Consider the following 23,256-nt stretch of genomic DNA (forward strand, 5'->3'; position numbering starts at 1 on the left):
AAACTCCACTTTTCCAAGGAAGGTAGCACACGAAATTTCATTTTGTGCTTCTCTGATTCCTGTAAAAGTAATACAGCAGCATGTAGGAAAGCAACATTCATATTTCTTCATGTTATAGAAACGCTTTATTTTAAAGCAAGACATTTAGGCATTTTCTGAGAAGTGTTACCAATTCCAATTCTGTCTGTCTATGTATAGCTTGAAAGCCCATGAGGGTTTACACAGATGTGGTCACTCAAGAAGAGTGCAAAGATCTAGGCTGTAGCAATGTCAGTTAGGAAAGGGTGCTATTTAACCACAACGCTCTGTAATTGTTCCAAGGACAAAGTTGTGTTTAGAAGTGAGTAACAGCGTACCGTTTAATCCTTTTCCTTGGAGAAAATGGAGGCGGAGAATGTTTGGTTTCAGCTGAGATGGAGTTAATTTTCTTCATAGTGGCTAGTACGGGGCTATGTTTTGGATTTGTGTTGGAAACAGCGTTGATAATATAGAGATGTTTTGTTATATAGAGGTGTTTTTTTGTAATTGCTGAGCAGTGCTTACACAGAGCCAAGGCCTTTTCTGCTTCTGACACCACCCCACCAGCAGGGGTGGGGCAAGAGTTTGGGAGGGAACACACACAGGATGGCTGGCCCAAACTGACCAAAGGGATATTCCATAACATATGATGTCATGCTCAGTTTATAAGGGCCTTGGGGAAGAGGAAGGATTGGGGGACAGGGTGGCAGCATTGGGAGTGATGGCATTTGTCTTCCCAAGTCACCGTTAGGCATGATGGAGCCCTGCTTTCCTGGAGATGGCTGGACACCTGCCTGCCCATGGGAAGTGGGGAATGAATTCCTTGTCTTGCTTTGCTTGTGTGCACAGCTTTTGCTTTACCTATTAAACTTTTATCTCAACCCATGAGTTTTTCTCACTGTTACTCTTCCAGTTTTCTCCCCCATCCCATTCTAGGGGGAGTGAGCAAGTGGCTGCGTGATTGCCTTGGTTGCCTGCTGGGGCTAAACCACGACAGAATGTGAAGTAGAATTCAAGCAAATGCTGTATGTTGTTGAGATCATTGAGATATTTTACCTTGAGCTACCGTAGCAACCCAAATTATACATTAGTTGTTTGTTTTACAAAAAAGGTAAATTGAAGAGATCAATGATTTTTTTTAATCATCTTTACTGGTCAGGATAAAAGACAGGCTTTAGCAAAAGGCACTCAAAAGGGTTTTTGTTTTGTTTTTCATATAGGAGTATATTCCAAGTTGGAAATTGGCTTAAAATATATTAAGAGTAGGGATAGGCTCATTTCTTTCATTATTCTATTACTGGACTGGATAGAGATAAATAAGCAATAATTTTCTAAGGCATATTGGCCTTTCAGAACATGATGCAGATTCATAAATGGCATCACTTTGAGTTTGGTTCCCATATGTGTTGAACAATAAATATTGATTCTTCAGGAGAGTGATACAAAAAGTTAAGATGAATTGAAAATAGATTGCTCAAGTCTCTTTACATTTGAGTTAAAGGACTAGGCCAAGTATTTCATCATTCCATTTTCCCCCTTCTTTTGTTAGAATTATTATTTATATACTTTATTTTAAAAAAAATGAATTACTTTTTCCCTTTTAAAGAAGGAAAATGAGATTTTTTTTTTGGATGAAACTCTGCCATAATTTAATCTATACCTATATCCAAAAGACATTAAACATCAGGTGTCCTGCTGGAAAATATTATTAACATATCGATAAAAAAGAGAAGTCTCGTATCTCTGGATGGTGGAATACTAAAGGATCCTATGAACTCTTCCAACTTCAGATATGACTAAGGATTTGAGCCAGTACAACTTACCTGTAGCTTCGTGAACCATCAAAGCCTGAAATGGTATCACTGTTCTTGCAAGAAAGTCTTTAACTTTAAAGTTTATACTGTCCCAGAAAACATAAAAAAATATAGAAAATAAAATAAGAAACTAAACAGAGAAGAATATATAATTGGTTCCTTCAAATAAAGAGCCTGTAGCTGAAGAGCATGAGAAAATTTTTTCTGCCTGGGCAGTTCTAGGTAAGGTAGTACTGACAGATATAATGATCACAGGTTTATGAGAAGGACATATGCATAATTACGTGTTTAGTAGATGAGGAATGTGGTTTTCAGGAAGTTTGCACCATCTTCAGGCTTCTTATACAGAACTTAATACAAAATCCACTAAGTCAGCCAAGGTAGATCCTCACCTTTTGACACTGTGGAAACTGGAAGTAGGTCTGGCCTAAATGCCACCTAGTATTTTGTGCTGTAAAAAACATGGCTCAATTGCATTGCAAGCTCTGTTTGAACTGAAAATTGCTCAGCACTAGATTTTATGTTCTGCCAAAACAGTCCACAGGTATCTGTGGCCTCCTATGAGCATTCAAGAGACTAGAACGCCCCCAGCAAGTACCGTAGTGAAGGTCAAACACTCTCTGTAGACAGTACTGCACAGAATCCTGAATGTCTCTCTGACATTCAGGGATTTAGCTTCAGCCTTGAATGTCACGAAACAAATGACATGCAACACTCAGGCTGGAGCATGCTTCCTGCATCAATTCATCTTAAAATGCTTCTGGGAATTAGGCAGAGTTTCACATAATTTGTACAGAATCATTTATGACTACCACAGAACACTTTTATGAAAGAAATGTTATCACAAAGCATTGCCTTAATAAAGAATTAGGCTGATTTTAATCATCCGCTTTCCTTAGTTAAAAATAAATATACTAAGCCTTCTGCAGTAGTGCGTAAATCATGCTGGCTTCTGAATTGTTAAGCATCACTCACCACACTCCAAAGCTAAGAGCAAGGATGCAGAATCCAAATAGACGTAGTTACATGGGGAGTGCATGTTATTCAATGTCTAGAATCTGTGGCTACGCCTGTGCTAATAAAGAAAATGCACGACAAACTATTCTTTGGCCCTGCTGCCAGCTGCCTTGGCACAGCTTATTTCTGTACAGATAAATTCTCTTTTGTCCCAAACCATAGTAACTGCATCCAGATTGCTTGCGAGGAGGAGTCCCTGGCCCATGCTAAGCATCAAACTGTGCCTGGGCATAGTCTCCGAGAGTGCTGGTTGACGAGTCCAAAATTATTTCAGGGGCCATGCTAAGAATTTAACAGTGTGAATGTCCACATTTTGGTGTGCAAGTCTGTGCATTGGCCCTGTTTACTTTGCCAGAACATATGTATTCCATGTTGTTTGGTATCTGCCAGTAGCGTTATATGTGTACGTGTCAGGAATAATGGAAACAGCAAACATGACGGTATTGATATCAGGAAGAAGCGAATGGAATTGGCTTATGGTGAAACAGGAGCTGTGCAAAACTTGTAACACTAGTGGAGGGTGAATTTTCTTCTTCATTAACCTTCAAGTTAAATAGCCAGAAGAACTTCCTCATGTATGTGAGATTAGTTTTAATATTCAATGCTGTCTAGCACCGTATGTTTTCACCTTAGAAGCCTGACATCATATTTATCCTGTGTGTGGATGAATACAAAAACCATTTTGATATGTTAACGCAATCTATTATGTGTTTCTTCTGCTGTTGGAAAAAAAAAATATATACAAAAATGTATATATGAAATATGACTCTTTCTGAAGCCACTTCAATATGATCAGCCTCCAACAAGCACTGAGGTCATTGAGCATTATATATGATGTTACACAATGGATGGCACTTCAGGTTATTAACACACAGTTGACAGCCAAACCTAATTGTGACATAGAATATAAGAACTCCAGCCCTTCTACAGAACAGAGCAATGCTGTCACCCTGTTGTTTATGAATCACATAGACCTATGCACATACGCTGGACAGAGGGCATATTTAAACAGGGGCAAAACCTTCTTTGATACCGTTGTCAAAAGGAAATGTATGTGAAAATACATATATGTCCATTATTATTTAATCAATACTTTGCTTTTAAGTTAGGTTGAGTAAATGATTTATATGGTAAGGTTCACTGCATTATATATATATATTACTTATTGCGGAAAAGGAAATGAGTCCAGAAGTTGCAATATTTAATATTCAGAGAGAATGCATAATTGTACAAAGCATACAGACTCCAATCTTATTAATGTTAATATCAATAACATTAAATGCCAAAAATAAATATATACTAGGGCAATACTGTATAGAACTACTACACACTTCTTTAATTCATTTTAACTCTTTACTGTTGTAAAGGCAAGAGTAAAGCCTCATAAGGAATGGTCAACAACTTACACAAAGGAAATCTGCAAGATTCTTGCAAGTGAAACTCTGGTAAAAATATTACTAATTCCCAATCAACTTTGCAAGCATTTGATTGGGTTTTTTGGGTTTTTTCAGCATAACAAATACAGAAAAAATATAAACCACTGTAAATAATGTATGTTGAAATGTATTGCACAGTAAACCTGCCGATGTTCTCCATTCAGACTCAACTAAGTTGTTTCTGTTATATGTAAATTCAGTTGGATGCTACTTGTGTATGTCTGCTTTCACACACACATTTTAATACAAGTTCAGCCAATCCATAGTTCCTGTTTCATAGTGTGTGATAGTTAGATTCCTCAAGACACAAAGATCCTTTACAAATATTCCAGTTTTCTGCAAAATAGTCTGGGTCCAATAATTAAAAACATTTCAGCCTGTAGATTAATAGTTGACTGTTAATATGATGACTTAGATGTTGATATACTGGAAATCTGTAGCCTATTCTCAGAATGGTATAGGCTATTAGCACATCCCTCCTTATTTTTTCTGTAATATTTTACTCTACAGAACAACATCTGTTTTGCTCTTAGCTCAACCAAGGTGAGAAGATCTACATCTTTGCCTCCGTTGCTGTTTGATCTTAAACAAAAACAGAACCCCAGTGTGATGCCTGTAGCTGCCTGAAGGTTTTACTGACAGCATTGCATCTAGAAATGACAACTGCTTATGCCCCACTGCTTTGTCTTACTCCATGAACATATCAGAGTGGACCAAACTACCTTAATGAATAACACATTGGAGAACAGGGTAATATTGTTATTCTTTTGTAATATTTCAGTCATAAATGAATTTGACATACCGGATTGTCCCATAACATTTTCTTTAACTCCTATACCTAAAAGCTTTACCATCTTTCCTTAACGTTGACTAGATTTACCATCTTTCTATAAGGACGACTCAGTGTTAAGCAAGATGTGAATAACTGTCATCCGCTTCCTTATAATGAAAATTTTCAACATGTTTTTTGAAACTGTTACTAAATATGCCTAGTCACTATCATACTGTATTCCTGTATATTTCTGGACTTCTGTCTCACCCTGATGTCTGGAACTAAGCAAACAGATGAAATCCATGATTTGTATCCCTTGCTTCTCTGTCTTTCTTTGGGAGATAAAAGTAGTCCCTACAATACAAAACAAGCTTAAAAACGATTAAACTGCTTAATTCCATTTAGACATCTGTTAAACCGCAGTCTAAGTTGCTATTTTATTTAAAATATTCATTACAATATTTTATCCTTATGGAAATCATTTAGTGGTGACTCTGCTAGTTATGTAATATGGATTTAGAGCATCTTTCAGTCCAGAGCACAGGCTGGAGTTGTTCATCCCTATCATTCATAGGCGTAGCAGAGCTGTCGCTAACATGTCTACATACACCATCAGATTCCATAGTTTCTCCTATGCACTGAAAGCAAAAGTGTCTAAGGACTCTCAAAACCAAATCTATTTCCTTCATACTTTAAACAAACCAATCCTTGACAGAGCCATTTTACAAATATTAATTATCATAGTAAAGTAGCAGTAATTAAAACCCTGACGTTTATAGGAGCTATATTCCTCCTATTGCATGCAGCAGTTGATGTTTTGCATCTATGAGTTTACCTTTTGCTGCATACATTTCTTCCATTCCTTCTTTTCACTGACTGCTCTCCTTGGAAAAAACTGATTTCCAATCCAGAAACTAACAACACTGTGATTTCTTAGCTGTCAATGTGTAACATAATGGTTATCTGAGCATCTCTTCAGATGGTCCATTCTAATAGGTGTTGATGTTGATCCTGCTTCATTCAACAACTTCTTGTTTCCCTGGAAGCAGCTTACATCTGCTTGGGCAAATCCTGTCATCACTGCCATTTAATTTGCAAATGCCATCTGTCCTGGAACTCCCTCAGGAAACAATCTTTCTTATCTGACTCATGAGAGACGTCCACATCATTTGCACTTTTTCAGCAATACTTTCTTGAAGTGCTACGTGTCATGTAAAAGAGTCACCTCAATGCTGCAAATTAACAGATATCATTATCAACTTCACAATTCCCTGTTTGTAACTCTGCACATCATCTGTCCCACTGATATTAAATATCTTTTTAGGGTAGACTTAAAACCACTGAGCTTTCATACAAAATTTCTCCATTGCTCTGCCCCTGGAAAGTCTCTTTCTGAACCCTGAGCCAGATTCAAGCAGAGCGTGGTAGCTTTCCCTATCTGTGTTTCTACCAACACGGGTAAAGCCCTAAGAAATAGGTTATTCATTGTGTCCAAATAGTAAAACAAACAGATTGCTAATTGCCTTATAGTCAGTATGTACAAACATGGCTGGAGGGTTTGTTATTTCCTCATCCCCATCTTTAGTCAAAGAAGAGAAGAGTTTGGTCAAAAGCTGATAGAATCTTATGTTCATTTAACTTCCAGGAAAAGTTCTGCTGTCATCTTGAAGAAAGTGTCACCAACTGTGACAACGATGCCCACATGTGATATCAGGACTCGGCTTTCTTCCAGGCCTATGTCTCAAAGACAGCATAAACCAATATCATATAAGCAAAGCTGGATTGTAAATGTGGTTTTGGCAGTACTGTGATGATCGTTGCAGTTCCTTGTTGCTTTGCAGACATTTCCATGGCTCCCACGCAGAAACAGGAAAAGGTACATTCGGACTCTCTTACACACTGTGTCAGACAACATTAAGATTGATTTAGTTTAGACCGGGATTCGGTAGTTAATGTTCTCCACTGGGCTTCTGTAGCACGGAGGGAGAAATGAGCCGACAACCAGTGTACAACTACACAAAGACACCTAAAATAATGTCTTTATTTCAGCTGCTTTGCACTAATCTCTGATAGTACTTGCAAATGCAAAAAATCTTTCTCCAATCTCTGTTTAAAACTAGTATTGAGCATCTTCTGGAAGGTACAGAGAATGCTTTTTCTTTTCAAATAGTTAGTGCCAAATACCAGTGTCCACAACAGCACAGGCTGAAATGTCAGTCTTATGGCTGAAGATGAAAACTAGAACAGTTTGCTGATCTTCTGCTGTGCATAAGTAACATCGACTTGTCCACATTTTTGCTCTTAAACAGTCAGGATTTTGTGTCCAGGGGAGGAGATGACTGAAGGTACTGAAATGAACTTTTTCAAAGGAGAATAAAGCAAATTCTGGAAAACTCTAAAGAAAATGAAGTTATTAGGTTTAGCAGTAAGGACAGGTCATAGATTACTTTGTAATGTCCAGATAATAGATTTATTCACTTATGTTTTTCTAGTTTCTGTACTTGTAGTAGCATCATTTTTAAACAAAATACCAAGTCTCAACTTTAAAATTATATTCCCAACATGAATTAGCAGAATATGTTAAAAATATACTTACATATACTATAAATATACTAGCCAAAACGATAGGAGATTGGCCTGAATACTACAGTTATTCCAGTTACCCCATGGGCTTGTTTGCAATGGATTAATTTACTCAAGTGTGTTTTCTAGCTTCAGTCTTCATTACTAGAATAGAAATGTACACGTAGTTTGGCACTATGCCAATTCACCAATCATCTTTTTTTTTTAATTTAAAAAGAACATGAACAGTATTTAGTTCAAAATTTCAACTTTTGAGTGTATATAAAGAAAATGTTCCCCATTTTCTACATGAGAAGACAAACCAATCCAAACAATTACAGTTAAGCAAGAACTTGACTTTTCTATACATGCATCATAAAGGAAGAATACACCAATGACTCATACACATGTGTCAAAAGTCCCCAAGAGTTTTCAGTTGACCGATGCATTCATATTGACAGGAAGTTGTATTTTAATAACAGCATGAGTCAAATAATCTAATTATTTTTTTACCTTTTTTTTTTATTAGGCTATTCAATGATTATTATTATTTTATCTAAAAGCGTGCAAATTTTAAAACCATAACTGTGATGCAGTTTTAGAAAACTCAGCTCAGTACAGCAAATATCTCTATGTAACTTAACATTGCCTGCCTAGCTCCGTCAGCAGACTCCAACTCTGCAGACTCTCAGACAGGGATGATAATAAAATGAAAACACTGAGCATGCAGTAAATAAACAATCAATATGACAACAATGAGTAACAGTTTCAAAAGAGAACTGGACTTTAGAATACTGTTACCTATTTTTACATTTTTCTTCACTTTTTTTGAGGAAAGATGTGTACTTACTCCACAGCACACAGTATACTCGAATACAGCTCATAACTCTTCCTCTGAATAGTATTTAAAATAAAGATGTTGTTTAAATTAAAGATATTCTATTTGTGTGAACACAGTAGTAATACTTACTCAGCAGATTTTCAAATCTTGTATACTCTCACTAAAAGAGGAAATGCTTGATTCTACTTCAATTAGTAGTATACACATCTTTTCATAAGAAATTTAAAAAGTATTTTTCCATATTTCCTTTGATTTTCAGCCTTGATCAATTTTCATTTGAAAAGGTAATTGTAAAGTCCCATGAGCCTCAAAACCAACACTAATTAGATATTTAAACACTCATTCAACCAAAAAATTTTATCAAGGAATGCTAATGATGCAAACATCTTTATTTTTTGTCTAAATACATTGATTGTTTTAATTGCAAACTGTAGAAAGTAAATAGAATCCCATTGTTTGTGGTTTTTCTTTTTTTCTTTTTTCTTTTTTTCTTTTTTCTTTTTTCTTTTTTTTTTCTTTTTTTGTTTGTTTGCTTGTTTTTTAAAAACCTTGTGTGTATATAAAAACATCCTACCGGGGAATAAATTAGTATTACGATTTTCAATATCATTAGAAATTGGGCATCATCCCGAGTAAAACACAGCCAAATATAATTTGGAAATCTCTAATCTGTTGGGAACATAAAATTTTGGTTATTTTGAATCTTCACCACGTAGCTGTGTTCAGCTTTGTCTTCCAGCTGTGGAAACATATCCTCATATAGTCACAGCTGTTAGTCAAGATGGGAAACAAAAGCCAGTCTCTAGACTGGGTGGTCCACTGGGCTACTAGGCTTAAAACAGTGCCATTTCTGAAATCGGTAAGTGATAAGAAAACATCATTGTATTCAAACACTTTTGATATTCCAAGCTGGAAAGGCAACTATCTGTCTACAGCTAGGTCATCTAAGGGAGTGGACTTTGACACAAATTAGGCCAGAGACTCAAAAGCATGCTTGCACATCTGGAATAAAATGCCTGAAATGCATCACTGCCACATCCCTGTAAGCATTTGAATGAAGCGAGAAGGGTTTGTTGGTTGCTTTTATTTATTTCTTTGTTAATATTCGTGAGGTTGTAAATGCAAAATTGTAACATGTAAAGTAAACCAAGATGCTCTTTTGTATGTTTGTTTGTCAAGGTTGTTAGGATGAACATATCTCGATCAGCAACATATTTTTAAACAATAATTTATTTTCCACAATTATGTAAACATTTAAGTAATACTTATTTTTGTAAAAAATAAATAATTACTTGTTTTATTCTCTCCTAGCTATATATGAAAGACAATATTCACTCCATTGTTAAAAGGAACTCTAGTATTGATCTTTAAGTGAAGCACATTTCTATACATAGTCAAGTAGAGAGTTCCTTGGAATACACCCCAAAAGTAATAAATGAGTTATTCAAGAAAAATGAAGTAAAATATTCTGAACACCAAAGAATGTCTGGCTGTCCACAGACTGCTTAGTAATTTTTCTCATTTCATCTGTTTTCTGAAAGCTTTCTCTGATCCTCCTATGGGATAAAGTTACAGAGATAAAGAAACCTCTACATATTTATACATTATTTTTCTTCTTTTTATGTCATGGAAATGAATAGCCAAATCGTGTCTGCTTTCTGCGAGAATACTTTAAAGATGCAGAACTGCAGGGAATCCCCTTCTGCCTGAGGCTCCTCCCTGCAGAAAATAGGACTGGATGTTCCCAGTGGCCAAAGGCAGAGGAGGACGGATGCTGCTGGCAGTGAGGCAGGCATGGAAAAGGGCATGCCCCTAAGCAGGGTGCAACGTCCCATGGAACCAGCTCACAATTGTGGAGCTGTAACCGAGAAAACTTGTCTGTGCTTCTTGTACAAAGTCATCAGCGTTACCCAGCAGACAGCGTGCAGTACCCTTTGAAGCTTTATTGAGTGTGCTGAGCTAGTGTGCCCCAGAAATCCTGTAGAGAAGTTAAATCCAGCTTGCCACTGAGCTGATGCAACCTCAAACGCAGCAGTTCCAGCCCTCCTCTAGCTCTACTAAGGTATATGTCCTAAGCTGACCTAAGTTGCATTTTGGCTTTTTGCATGGCTGTCTGTGCACATGGAGACCCGTGCCAGCCTTTAATGCTTGTCTCTGTCCATTGTGTGCCTGTGTATATGCACACATATAGCAGTAACAAGACATGCCAAAACAGTGAATTATCATTAAAACGAACTTTTTTCTATCCAGCCTTCCTATGAGAGGAGATAATAATGAACTAAGTGTGGTATTTTACTTGTCTTTTGAAACAATTACCCAACCAGAGCTTGTGATCAAGGGAGAATTGACAGTACTGGTACTCCTCCAACTACTGTGTGGTTAGAAAGAAGTTTAGATCATATTCTGAGAGAGAGAGAAAGGTCGCTGATTTTACTGCTTCAGGGTTTTGCCTCTAGTCTTGAAATATACAGTTAAACTGAACACTTTTTTTTCTTTTGTTATGATCAATTTACCATCAATTTTTTCACTGTATGTTGAACATAAATGTTAACACTATTTTATGTTAAAGTACTGATTTCCTCACATATTCATGACTTGCCTTTCATGCACACCTCAATAATCTTGGAATTGAGACCTTCTTGTTTTCATGGTAGTTCACAGGATTTGCTTATCTCTCTCCTCATTTATGTTGCCCTAGATCTATAATTTTACTGTAGGGAAAAATACCGTTAATACAAATTTTGTCATGCGATATTTGTAGTAGCACCTCATTTTTAATCTTACTTTAATATGTTTTGTGTAATTCCAAGCAGCAAAGATAATGAAAAAAGACTGTCTTCAAAGACAGATTTGCCCAAAGAAATATGTTTTCTATGTCCAAGATGGTATTACATTAAAAATACCATTTTGGATATATATTATATAATTTATATTACTTAAATTTCTACTGTTTATATTCCTACTATTTACATTTATAGTTATATTTTTATTTAGTAGTATTTACCACCTTCACTTTCACTATATTCTCAGTTAATTGCAAACTAATTAAAGCAATGAATCAAAGTAAACACAGATATTCTGTACTCCAATTTTGAAATTAAAATCAACTTGTATAGAAAATGGCCTAAACTGTTCAATTTAATTCCTTCCTTTATTCAATGCTTTAAACAAAATATATTTTAAGTATAATATCATATTTAGTATATGCAGTTTTCAAGTGATCTGGTGATTTTAAAATGTTTAATGTTTGTATGTATGTTTATTGTACATATTCTATTTATAACAAAAATCGCACATTTTGTTCTGTGTTTTTCCCCTAGAGACCTTCCTATATTCTTGTACCTTTCCTATCATGTAGGATGTCTTAAATGATGACACAAGTAACTATTTAACATATTTTGTTGTCATTTCTTTCTTCCTTTTTTTCTAAAGTATACTTATCTTCCTTGAGCAGAAGGAACAGAATGAATTTTGAATTCTTTCTCTGTTCTTAAGAATGCATTTGTATAGTACTTAAAATTTTGCCCAGAATGTGCGAGGTGGAAGGCAACAACAGTCTTCTTTCAAGCAAAATGTTGTGATTTGTCCCTTACCAATCCGTGATGATCTTGAGCAATTTAATCTAAATAGACTCTGCTATTTTCACACATGAGTGGGTAACAATTGCCTCTGAGGTGCAAATGTGATGAACCATTGACCGTGTCATTCAAAGGGAAAAGAAGCCACAAAAGCCATAATATATGCAGTGAACATAAGGCTAAATTGTTATCTTCAGATAACAAGTTATTGAACTTTTTTTAATGTAAACTTTACGTACACGATGATCTTTCCTGTAAACTAGATAGCTAAAAAGACATAAAGGTAATTATTGGAAACCAATTGCAGTGAACTGCAGAACAAAAGCCATTCCTTTTTATGATGATAATTGAGCAGAGCGCTAGGCTTAGTAGGATAAAATGATTTCAAGCCTCTTTACATTATGTTGATTAGGGGATTGAAAATGTGATGTCTTAATAAAGAGAAATGTACAGTTCTAAAAACCACAGCTCCTTCTCTGCATTATCTTAAATACAGGTATTTTTTCTTTGTCTTTCACATAAACTACAATGGTAAGGGCCAAGTCCCACAGTTACAGGTTACTTTCCATGGCACCCTAATAATTGCCCCAGTATGGCTTTGTTAACACTCAGTCCAGTGAACCCGACCATGTACTCTCTGCCAAGTCAATCTTCTTTCGGTGGCCCACAGAGCAATAGGTGAATGTCTTCCCCCCTTCTATTCTATTCCCAGTTTTGCTGAGGCTCAGAAGGTAACTTAGGGCCTCGGAAACATCAATCACAAAATGACTCTAGTAGTTAGGAGGACAAAGTGACATTTTCTGTGACTGAGTCCCATATGCAAACTTAGGCAAAGCATCTGAGACAAGAAAAAAGTGGAAGCCCTGAATAAGCAGCGTTGGGTGGAGGTGGTTCTTCTGTTCCCTAAAGTCATGGAGCATTTCAGGTCACTGACATCAAGAATGATGTCCTGTGAATGATGGCCTGAATCTCCATCCACGTTATTGTCGCATAATTCCCTTTCTCTATCTTAGCTATGGGTATTTGCTCAGAAAGAAAACAGCAAATGTCATGAAGGTAGCTTATTATATTTAATCATCATGACACAATGTGTATAATTGCCCCAACATGAAACATTTCTCCATTTAAAATTATTTTGAAAGCTTATCTGGCAACTATGGATTTCCAACTGCTGATGTACCCAAGTGAAGGGAGATCAGGTTGGAAAGACTTCTGAAGTCAGGAAACTATTTACCTTTTGTTTCTGCTGTTTTGTTTTGGTTCTTATCTTTCTGATTGGAATTGGGTTGCCTACAGGCAATGATTTGGAAATCTGACTACAGAGATTTTTCTTCCTATAGACTGTCCCTAGGGGATTTCTAACCTAGATCCCATTTCATCCTTCTTAAAAGCTACTTGCATGTGAGATGTGGAACACCAATGTCATACAGGACAGTTCTGCACAGATGTTGGCTGTTGATAATGATACACTACAAAGCTTTCAGTAGTCACAGTTAAAATGAGAGCATTTTCTTTTTCCACAACAGACATGGCCTTCTGCTTATTCATACAGCTAGAAGCTCTTTTTTTTTTTTCCTCTTCTTTTTTTTTCCTTTTTAATGATTTTGTCATTAAGAGGTAACATTGTTTCTTGATTTACGACAGTTTTTGCCTGTCAGGGTGCAAAAGGGGCAATTCCCTCTCCCAGTCAAAAGCAAGGCATAACATGCAGCAGAAACATTGTGTGTCAGGTGAAAAAGGGAAGGACAGATGGCTGAACGGCATCCTTCATCCCTCCATGCAATGAGGGGCAAGGAACCTCAGACAATGCTAGTCAGGACTAATCAGACTAAAGAGATAACCAATGAAACATGTTGATTTGTTAAAAATAAACTCCACATAGAAATACATTGATTTCAGTGATTATTTTCCCTTGTGAAATTTTCTTTCATTAATTTTTTTACCAAAAATGGGAAAGAGAGAAAGGAACCCTGCAATAACTCATTGCCTTGTGGTTAGGGTATTCACTTGAGATAAAAGACCTGAATTCATGTCTATAATGACCCATAAGATGCAGAGCTGTAAACCTCATTATCTAAAACTGGCATGTAATACCCTTACTATTAGTTATTCTGTCAATGAATTCAGTTTTGAAAGGTCTCATTATAGTCTCACCTAGGAAGTGTTGTCAAATTATAAACATTCTCCAAGAAATAAGGAAAATATGTTTTCCTGTTTGCTTTTTTTTTTTTTTGCCTTCCCCCACCCCACCCCACCCCACGACAGGCTATGTTTATTGGATTTTCCCCAGTTCTGAGTCACTGGATTTTCCCAGTATGTCTGTCATCTCATGCTGCAGTACCTGATCTTCCATTAAACAAACACAACCTCTAACCTTTCTAGTTGCAAAGATAACCTTCAAACTGTGAAGTGAATGTATTTATTTTTATCAGCAATGTCTCATTTGGTCTGAAGCATGAAATGAATGCAAATTTTTTTTTCATTTATCACACTGTTGAATATTAACTAATGCAATCCAATTTTAGTGTCAAGAACTATTTCTATGCTGATCAAAGCCTTCAGGAGAAAAGATGGGAGGTCCTAGTGTATCCTTTGTGCCTCCTGTGAGTGTTCCTTGCCTCCACAGTCTTGGGAAGAAAAGTGGGAGAAAAAAAAAAGAGTTTTAGAGGCAATAGTCCTCCATATCTGTCTTAATAATAACTGAAGCTCTTGTCTGATGACATCCATCCAATTTTCTGGAGGTTCAGAGCCTACAGAACTCCAGAGACATTATGACTGCATACCCAAGGACAGAGTAAAATGGTGTTTCTCACTGTTACTGATGTAATGGAAATCTAGCACAATTTTGTTCAGATAAATTCTAATCTCAAAAAGGGACACCTGAAGTTAATTGTATAAATGTCTGAAACCTACTCCCTATCTAGTCTTCCATGAAATGTTTGAGCAAAGCCGGTAGAGTCATGGGTCTACTTTCACTAGGACTACTAAGAAAATGCAATGACAACTGCAATATCTAGAAAAAAAGAACTCATTGAGCCTAAAAGAAGTTAGATTTGTCATCCCTCTTGCCAAAATTTACTTAACTGCCAAAAGCAATCGAAATAAAAAATGGCCAGGAGACAGATGTTCCTAGTGATGTTAAATTAAAATAAATAAATAAAAAACAATAGAGACACAACTTTGTAACAATAACTGTAATGTTGAATTAGACTAGAAGCCCAGGAGGCAGGAGAGAATAAGGTTGGGTTGGGGTTTTTTGCTGGTTTTTTTGGTTTTTTTTTTTTTTTTCATATCACACTAGACTGTAGTTTGAGAAGACATTATACGTGTTTTACGTCTAGGAATTTCAACACTTTGAAAAGTCAGTGTTTGTATCAGGCTGTTTTAATATGTTTATGTCAGATATGATTTACTGGCAGTTCCTGATTGGAAAAAAAAAAAAATCATTTTACTCAATAATTCTCCAGAGTAGAAAAAAAAGCAACAACCCCCAAACAGTTTTTCTTGATAATTTATCATGATTTTTTTTTCTTTGTAACAGAATAATAAATGGTACACCTCTTAAAAGTGTGAGGGGTTTCGGGGATCAATTTTTTGCTGGTTTGGGTTTTGGGGGTTTTTGGTTGGTTGGTTGGTTGGTTTTTTATAAATGATGAGACCCAAGGGAAAGGAAACTTTAACTCAAGTAAAACTTTTATTTAATCTGATGCTATGCCAAAATAAATTGCAGTGGGAATTTTCCTCTTTTGCACTGTAGTATAAAGAGGTTTGGAAACAACCACACCAGATTTCTACTGTGTATGAAAGTTTCTCATTACTATTAAGATGAAGGAAGTGCAAGCATTTCCATTTAACCTTTTCATTTTCCATTGCAATCTATTCCACTCCACATACTGACCTTCCCCTTCCCCACCCCACCCACCCCCCCCAATAGTCAGTGTGGAACTGATGATTTGTACTCCACTTTATTTTATATAAGTTTTTGAACTGCACAAAATACGTAGCTGAAATTAAGTCCTAGAGTAATAACATGAGCTGGTTTGGGATGGGAGGATGGTGATCAAAACCATATTAGCGCTTCAAAATCCTTGCAATATTTCTTAAAATAAACTGTGAATTTTCCTGCACACTGGGCTTCATTCCCCTTCACGGAGAAACTCATATTTCTATTCTGATGTTGATGAACTTTCCTTCCCCTCATTCTATAAAAATTACCTTTTTCTGTGATATGAAATTTTCTTTGCCTGCACTGTGGCATAACTGGAGTGATTTACCTGCGAGCACACAAGAAATCTGTAGCAGAGAAATTCAGTGGCCTTCCATTCTGATTAAAGCAGTAACCACTGAATTATCCCATCTTTTTCCTAAGTAGATGGAGGGCAAATATTTTTTAATAGTTAAGCAAATAAATAAATAAATAAATAAATGATCAAAATAATTTTTATATAAAAATAAATTATGTATATAAATATTTTGTACTCACTGAATTTGCATAACTCCATTTGCTTGGGTGAGAACTTCAGCTACTTAAAATCAGAGTTGCTATACAGAACTGAATAAGGCAATTCTGATTAGTGTTCCTAGGTAAGGATCTTATCTTTTACCCTCATTCAAGTATTAGCCCTGTTAGCAATGAATCCTTCAGCTCTGTGTCTTGATGATACTCTTGACTGAAAATGTTATTATTGACCTATTCCTTCAATTCTCTACAACCATGCTAATATTTTTCAAGTTAGAACCTGAACTAATGCTTCCTGAGACAGGATATCAGATTTCAGTCGCTTGTCTCCAGAGCTATGCCAGCTGGGCTTCCCAGCTCAATTCTAAAGCCTAAAAAGCCCACGTTACTTGCTGAAATGAAAATAAGACAAGAAATTTGGGAGGACAGGCCATTCAAGAAAGAACCAGGACCTGACATTCTCCATAAACTCTATTTTTAATTAATTAAAAAATAAATACACAAACTACCACCCCAGACACTCGATCTATGTAAGTAGAAGTCTGAAGAAATGTTTTACTGAGAAATTATGCTAATATATTCACAATGTGTGGAGCTTTCCAATCAACTATCTTTCTTGGCCAAAAACATCTAAGTCAGCAAAAAACATATGTAGAGGATTTCTTTCTTCCTTAATAAACCTGTAAAAGAAGTAAGCCTTATGAGTGACAACCACATTTTCTATGCTCTTTGCTGGAACATTTGCATCTAATTCCTGATAAATATGCTGAATAGTTATGTTTTACATGCATTTTTATAAAAAAAAATGAAATACTGCAAAACCAAAATAATAACTGCCTTTGCTGTCCACCAAGAGCAATATTAGAGCTAAGTATTCTCTCCAAAATACTTGGCAAGTAGTTCTAAGAATTTGGCTCATAATTATTAAAAAAATACTGTCAGGGCACAGAAAAAAACCTGGGCAGCTCCACAAGGGAAAATGAACCAGGAGCAGAGGGGTGCATGGGTAGAAATCCCAGATGAGGCTGATGAGGGTGGCTGAGGTCTGTTGGTGCACTCTAGGAGCACGTACCACCTCTGTGTTGCTTGGTGGGTTTCTGGAATGCTCCTCAGGTACGTAGCCCTGATAATCAACAGGGCAGTGATGCTTTCCCTGGGTGAGTTTCGAGTTCAACATTTGCTTTGCTTGGGACCCTGGCTGCTCCTGCTTCCTGACTGGGGGGAGCAACCAGTGTGGGAAAGATTTTTAGGTGATGAGGCTTTAGGAAAAAGATGTGAAAAATAGGGTGAATTTTCAGGGACCGTGGGAAATCTAGCCAGTAAGTAATCAGATAAATTAGGTCTGTTTTATAGCCATCTTAAACCTACTTGAGGTCAGTTTTGCCTGGGCAAAAGCAAAAAGTGTTGATATGAAATAATTCCAATTAATAATTCCAATAATTTACCAGAAACACAAGATCCACCAATGTCATATCTTGCAAATCCTCTATGAATGGCCCCCAGTGCCAGAAACACTACTGCATGCACACAAATTGAAGACTGCAGTTTGAAGTAGGTCATTTCCCTGAAAATGCTTTTGTGGATTTTCAGTGAACATTTCCCTAGGTAGAGCACATCTTTTACTGCTTTCTAAGGCTATATGAAAATTATTAACAGGCTGGTTTCTTGCAAAGCAATCTGTAAGCGAGCTATTTGTAACAATGGCAGATTTAAAGAAATTTCTTATATGATTACCCACTTGCTTCCATCTAGAGTATGATTTTAAAAGTTTATTTTAGCAATAGCATTTGTTTGATCAATATTTATCATAAATATAGCTGATTTGTTTTCATTCTTCCTTCTTTGTCTGTTGGTAGTACCAACCTGTTCTGTCTTATCATGGACTGGGCTAGTCAGAGCTTTTTCATTGTATGGGTAAAGACTATATAAAATAATGGGGCTCCAGGTTTTGACTGGGGTCTTTTTAGCACTGCCTAAAGAATAATAATAATAAACTGATACACAAAATCTTATCACAGAAAAGACAACTGGTAAACAAGAAGTCGTATTTCTTGTCAGAATGTTGCATTAAAAAAAAAAAAGGGCAAAATCAATTATATAGATTATAATTTAAGAGTTTAAGAATGTCTCTACTTGACCAGACCAAACCTGTCTCCAACCATGGCCCAAAACAGGATGTGAAGAAGAGTGTAACACCGCAAGCACATATTGTACTTCCAGAATGGAAGAGAAACATTAAGAAAATTCTTACTTCTTTACCAGCTCTAAGCAGAAACAGAAATACCAGAAACTGGGATAAGCATATTTGAATACTCTTCAGCCTCCGGTTAATAATGACCATATTAAAGAACTGTGTGCTTTGAATTAATTTCTGGAGTTTCTCTCTAATATTTGCTCTTCGCCGTTCATGAGGTGCTGAGAAGAGCAGTCATTCAGTAAGTAAAAGAGTTCCAACCCAGGCCCCCGATCGTTTGTGCTTGAGAGATATGCTCATTCAGAAGTAGTTTGTTAAGTATTTATTAAGCCTCAGTAGATATCTCCCTTGTAATTTTGTCCAGAGGGTAACTGAAAACACCTATGGGTTGCCCAAACTCTTCAGGCCCATCACACCTGGCTTCAGCTATGGTTGGCCTCCATTAACAAAGACATTCAGACCCCATTTTATGTGTATTCTTATAGTTCAGTAATTTCACTAGTTGTGAAACTCTCTATATACCCATGGTACAGAAACATCTGCTGTGTAAGCATCTTGCGGTTCCTCACAGCAATGTACCTCACATCTATTCTCATGGGCATTAACTGGATTGTGCAGCAGAGATATGCTAACGTGCACTGCAGGTCCCGAATACCCAGATGTCCAGATCTAGGTTGTGACTGCCTCTATAGCCTATTTGTACGTGTGCATTTTTCCCCTGCATAAAGACCAGAAAATGGCGTAAAGCATATGTTCATGTCTGTCCCTACAGCGTGTGGGGCTCTACCCCGATGCCAGAGAGCAGAAGTACGCCTCTACTTTGCAGTTTGGACATAGTATAGGCATCATCTCAGAAGTAAATGTAATATTTTTACCGTGGACACATACTTATTGTGAGATAGCTGTACAATGAAATTTTGTCTGAACTTAGCAATTTGATTTACATTTTCTCTTGACAAACAGCTATTCAGATAGGAGGAGAAAAAACAAGACTAAGTTCTGCTCCTCTAAAACTCATTTTCTTATAAAGTAGATTTGCACTTGGACACCACACATAGAGGACTAAACAACTTAGTAACTCTCCTTGAGGAGACTTTGAAAGAATATTGTTTTGATGGACTCATCTAGTCTTCCTTGAAACACCGTAAGGGTAACAGTATTATATGTTAAAGTCAAAAATATTTCATCTTTTCAAAATCTTGAGAGGTGTTGAAGAAATGAAGGTGGAGTGGGTTTTTACTCAGAACACAAGTAAGTTTGCTAAGATTTACACACTCCCACCTATCCACCTAGAAAGCAGATTCTGTTAGGCTCCAGAACAGAACTGAATGTGAAAAAAAAAGACAGTGAAGTGACGCATTTTTGGACCAGATTTATTGTGTCTTCGTGATACCCAGATCGACTTTCCGGTGTAGGAAGTTAAATTATCAGACTTGCAGGCTTACTGTGGATGCAGGACAGCTCATGAACTCCAGCAATACCTGACTCTGCAGGTCAGACTTTATGCACTCAGCCATATATCTGCAGTGGCTTTATCAACACCTCAAAAATATGACTTCTTTTATAGGCTTGCTGCACTTTTTTTTAGCCCTCCAACTGTTGGTGCTGATATTAGGAAGCCAATCTCCCTATACACCTCATGAGATCAAGTGAAAGAAACACGTTCTTCCAAAGGTGGAGAGTCGGCTCCATCTCTAACTGTCCTCTGCAGGAATTAATTCATTTTTAGAGAAAGGCAAGGAAATCAGCCTCATAACTTAACCACCCAGATACCTAAACAGCCCAGATATCATCTTTCATCTCGACCCTTTCCCACAGAGGGATAATCTCTCATTAACATTGTTATTTTCTATTGATGTTAAGTTTGACCTATCTATCAAAAATCTGTTCTAGAACCAATTGTTCAACAGAAATTTCAGTATCAAGACACTATATATAGATGATAAGTAGTTACAGTTGAACAGTTCTTACTTCCTGATGGAAACTTGGTAGGTGTCATCACCATAGAAAGCAAAGATAATTATGCATGACTATTAAATATGTGCACCAATTAAAACCAAATAAACAACAAACCCCCCCCCCCCCCTCCTTTCCAATCAATATTCTCAATCATTTTTTTCAATAAAACTGTTGGGCCTGACCATGTTATGCCACTCAAATTATATTAATGAAAGCACAGAAGCCAGGAAAAATCAAATGAATGTTTTTATTATGGCACCTCTGATCAAATGATTAGTAAAGAGGGGCTTCTCAAACTTAATTTAGATACCTTCCTTCTCCTTCCCCTGATTAGAATAGCTTCTCTGCTTAGGAAGCAGCAGCGTAACACTGCCACCCACTGCCTCGCTTCACACAGGTGAAGTCATAAGGGTAGATAAAGGTTCAGGGGTAACCAAGTCTTTCCAGGTATAGTCATGACATCTTTATTAAGCTTTGAAAGCTCCTCAGGGTAAGTTGGGCAGGCTTACTTTGTTTTGAATCAGATGGAGTATGATCTTCACTTGTTGCAGTAAATTGTCTCTGAGCATTACAGTACCTTTATGTGTCGGGTTTTGCTTACCCACTTTCAGATGTCACCATCTTCCTCTACAACTAAATACAGTAGTGCTTTGCTGCAGAGGAACTCATCCTCTGAGCTATCTCAGAACAACAGGCAACCTCTGTGAAGAGCACCCACCTTATCTAGCGTGTTTAGACAAGGAAAGCTGCTGTTATAAAGTTATAATGCATGACATGACGAGCAACATTTCAGCAAAGCTGAAATACTTACTGCTCCAAACTTTTCATTCTACCTTTCTGAATCACTGCATTTGCATATTTTACATCTATTTGAGGGAAACTTTTGCATTTCTCTTATCAAAAATGACATTGCTTTCACTTTGCTGATGCAGGAATCATTAAAATTCTGCTCATATAGGTTCATGGACGCTATTTGTTTTTAGTTATTCGTTAGTTGGAAAAAAGACTAGAATCACTTTAAGCTCCCAACAATATGATTTTTTTTTTTAATTGCTGTGTTTGTGTGTTGTTTTTAAATCATACGTTCACTTCTGTTTAAAATTGCGTTTGATTTGAAACTCACTGTCTCAAAAGCCAATTGGAAATCTTGCTGATTATTTTTTTTCCCAGTTTCTGAAAACCTTCAGTCACTACTGGCATTCAAAATACATGAGGCATAGGACATAAGGTGCTGCTGTGTCTGGATATTAGAAATTACTGCAAGGTCTTCTCATTTGAGCCCACACCACCATGCCCACTTCTGGACCTCTTGATATTTATAAATAATAAAGAGGAAAATTACTAGTTTTGCTCTCAAATACTCAGCAAATTACTAAGCACTGCTTTCACTCATGTAAAATTAATTCACAGGCTTAGTGCCTGGCAGTACTTTGCTATAAGAAATTGCATTGTATCTCCCATGCATTGAATATAGGACTTAAGGAAAAAAAAAAATCAATAAAAGAAATTAAATATAGCCAGCCTCCCTCAAACAATAAAAATCAATGCTATGTTATCAGGTACCTAAGAAGCAGATTTATTTTCAACATTAATCTGGATAGTAGTTTCATGGTAATTGATTTTTTTATACTTAAGCTGTCAAAAACTATAACAAGCAATGATTACTTGTTATTTTCCAAATTCATAAAAGAATTGATTCTGTGGGGATTGTGGGGGGTTTTTTCCCCTTTCTTTTTCTGGCACTGAATTAGTTTTGTCACTGAAACAATTGCTAATCTTTCTTGTAGTGATGACAAAATTGAAAAAAATAAATATTCACCAGGCGTTAAATGGAACAGCTTTACGACTGTAGTGAATTTCTGTTTGTCAGTAAAAATAAAGTGACCAGATCTTCATTGTTTTGATTGCTAAACAATGTTGCAATTTTATCTATGGCTGAACTAACTGTTGCATTAAATATTATGTTTTCATTAAATGAAAAGGACTTATTCCTAAAAAAATTAAGCTAAAAGCAGACTATGCGTTGTTAATTTATTTATTTATCTTGCAGGAAAAAAACCCAAGCATATTTACTACATGTGTTGTAGTACTTTTTTTTTCTCTGTGTTGTATTTTTATTAAAGTTTTCTATGGGAATTCTGAAATGCTGCGAATCTTTAATGTATGAAGGTGAAGTATGAATTCGGGATTTTATTTTTTTTCCTTAGTTCACTTATTTAAGGATGAAGAAAGGAATGCAGGACCAATCTGTAAGTAACCAAATTGCATACAATCTAGAAATAGAAAATTTAAATATAAAATCAGATGCAAATTAACAGAAGGTTATTCCAAAATGAAGACATATCATCCTGTTTCAGGGATTAACTTCAGCTTTCAGCAGGTCGGGGGAGGGGGGAGAAAAAAAAAACAAACCAACAACACAAAGATTCCTGTACAAAACGTAAGACTGGCTATTTTCCTGGTTATTTTATACAAACCTTATCCCATTATACCATGTGCTTAGAGGAAGAATATTATCTGGAGAGTAACTAACAGATAAAACAATCTTTACATTCTTTTGATTTATTCTGACGCTCTACATGTATAATTCCTTCCAGTTCCCCAAG

General features: G+C 36.3%; 1 long non-coding RNA gene across 1 annotated transcript in view; it reads left to right on the forward strand.

Annotated features, from left to right (window-relative positions):
- Nucleotides 1–22,962, forward strand: part of LOC129204948 (uncharacterized) — a 38,033-nt gene extending 15,071 nt beyond the window's left edge. Inside the window, exon 3 of the long non-coding RNA XR_008576544.1 lies at nt 22,858–22,962. This is a non-coding gene — a long non-coding RNA (uncharacterized LOC129204948). The remainder of the gene's footprint in view (nt 1–22,857) is intronic.
- The last annotated feature ends 294 nt before the right edge of the window (nt 22,963–23,256 follow it).

Source organism: Grus americana, chromosome 3, assembly GCF_028858705.1.
Source record: "Grus americana isolate bGruAme1 chromosome 3, bGruAme1.mat, whole genome shotgun sequence".
Taxonomy (NCBI): domain Eukaryota; kingdom Metazoa; phylum Chordata; class Aves; order Gruiformes; family Gruidae; genus Grus; species Grus americana.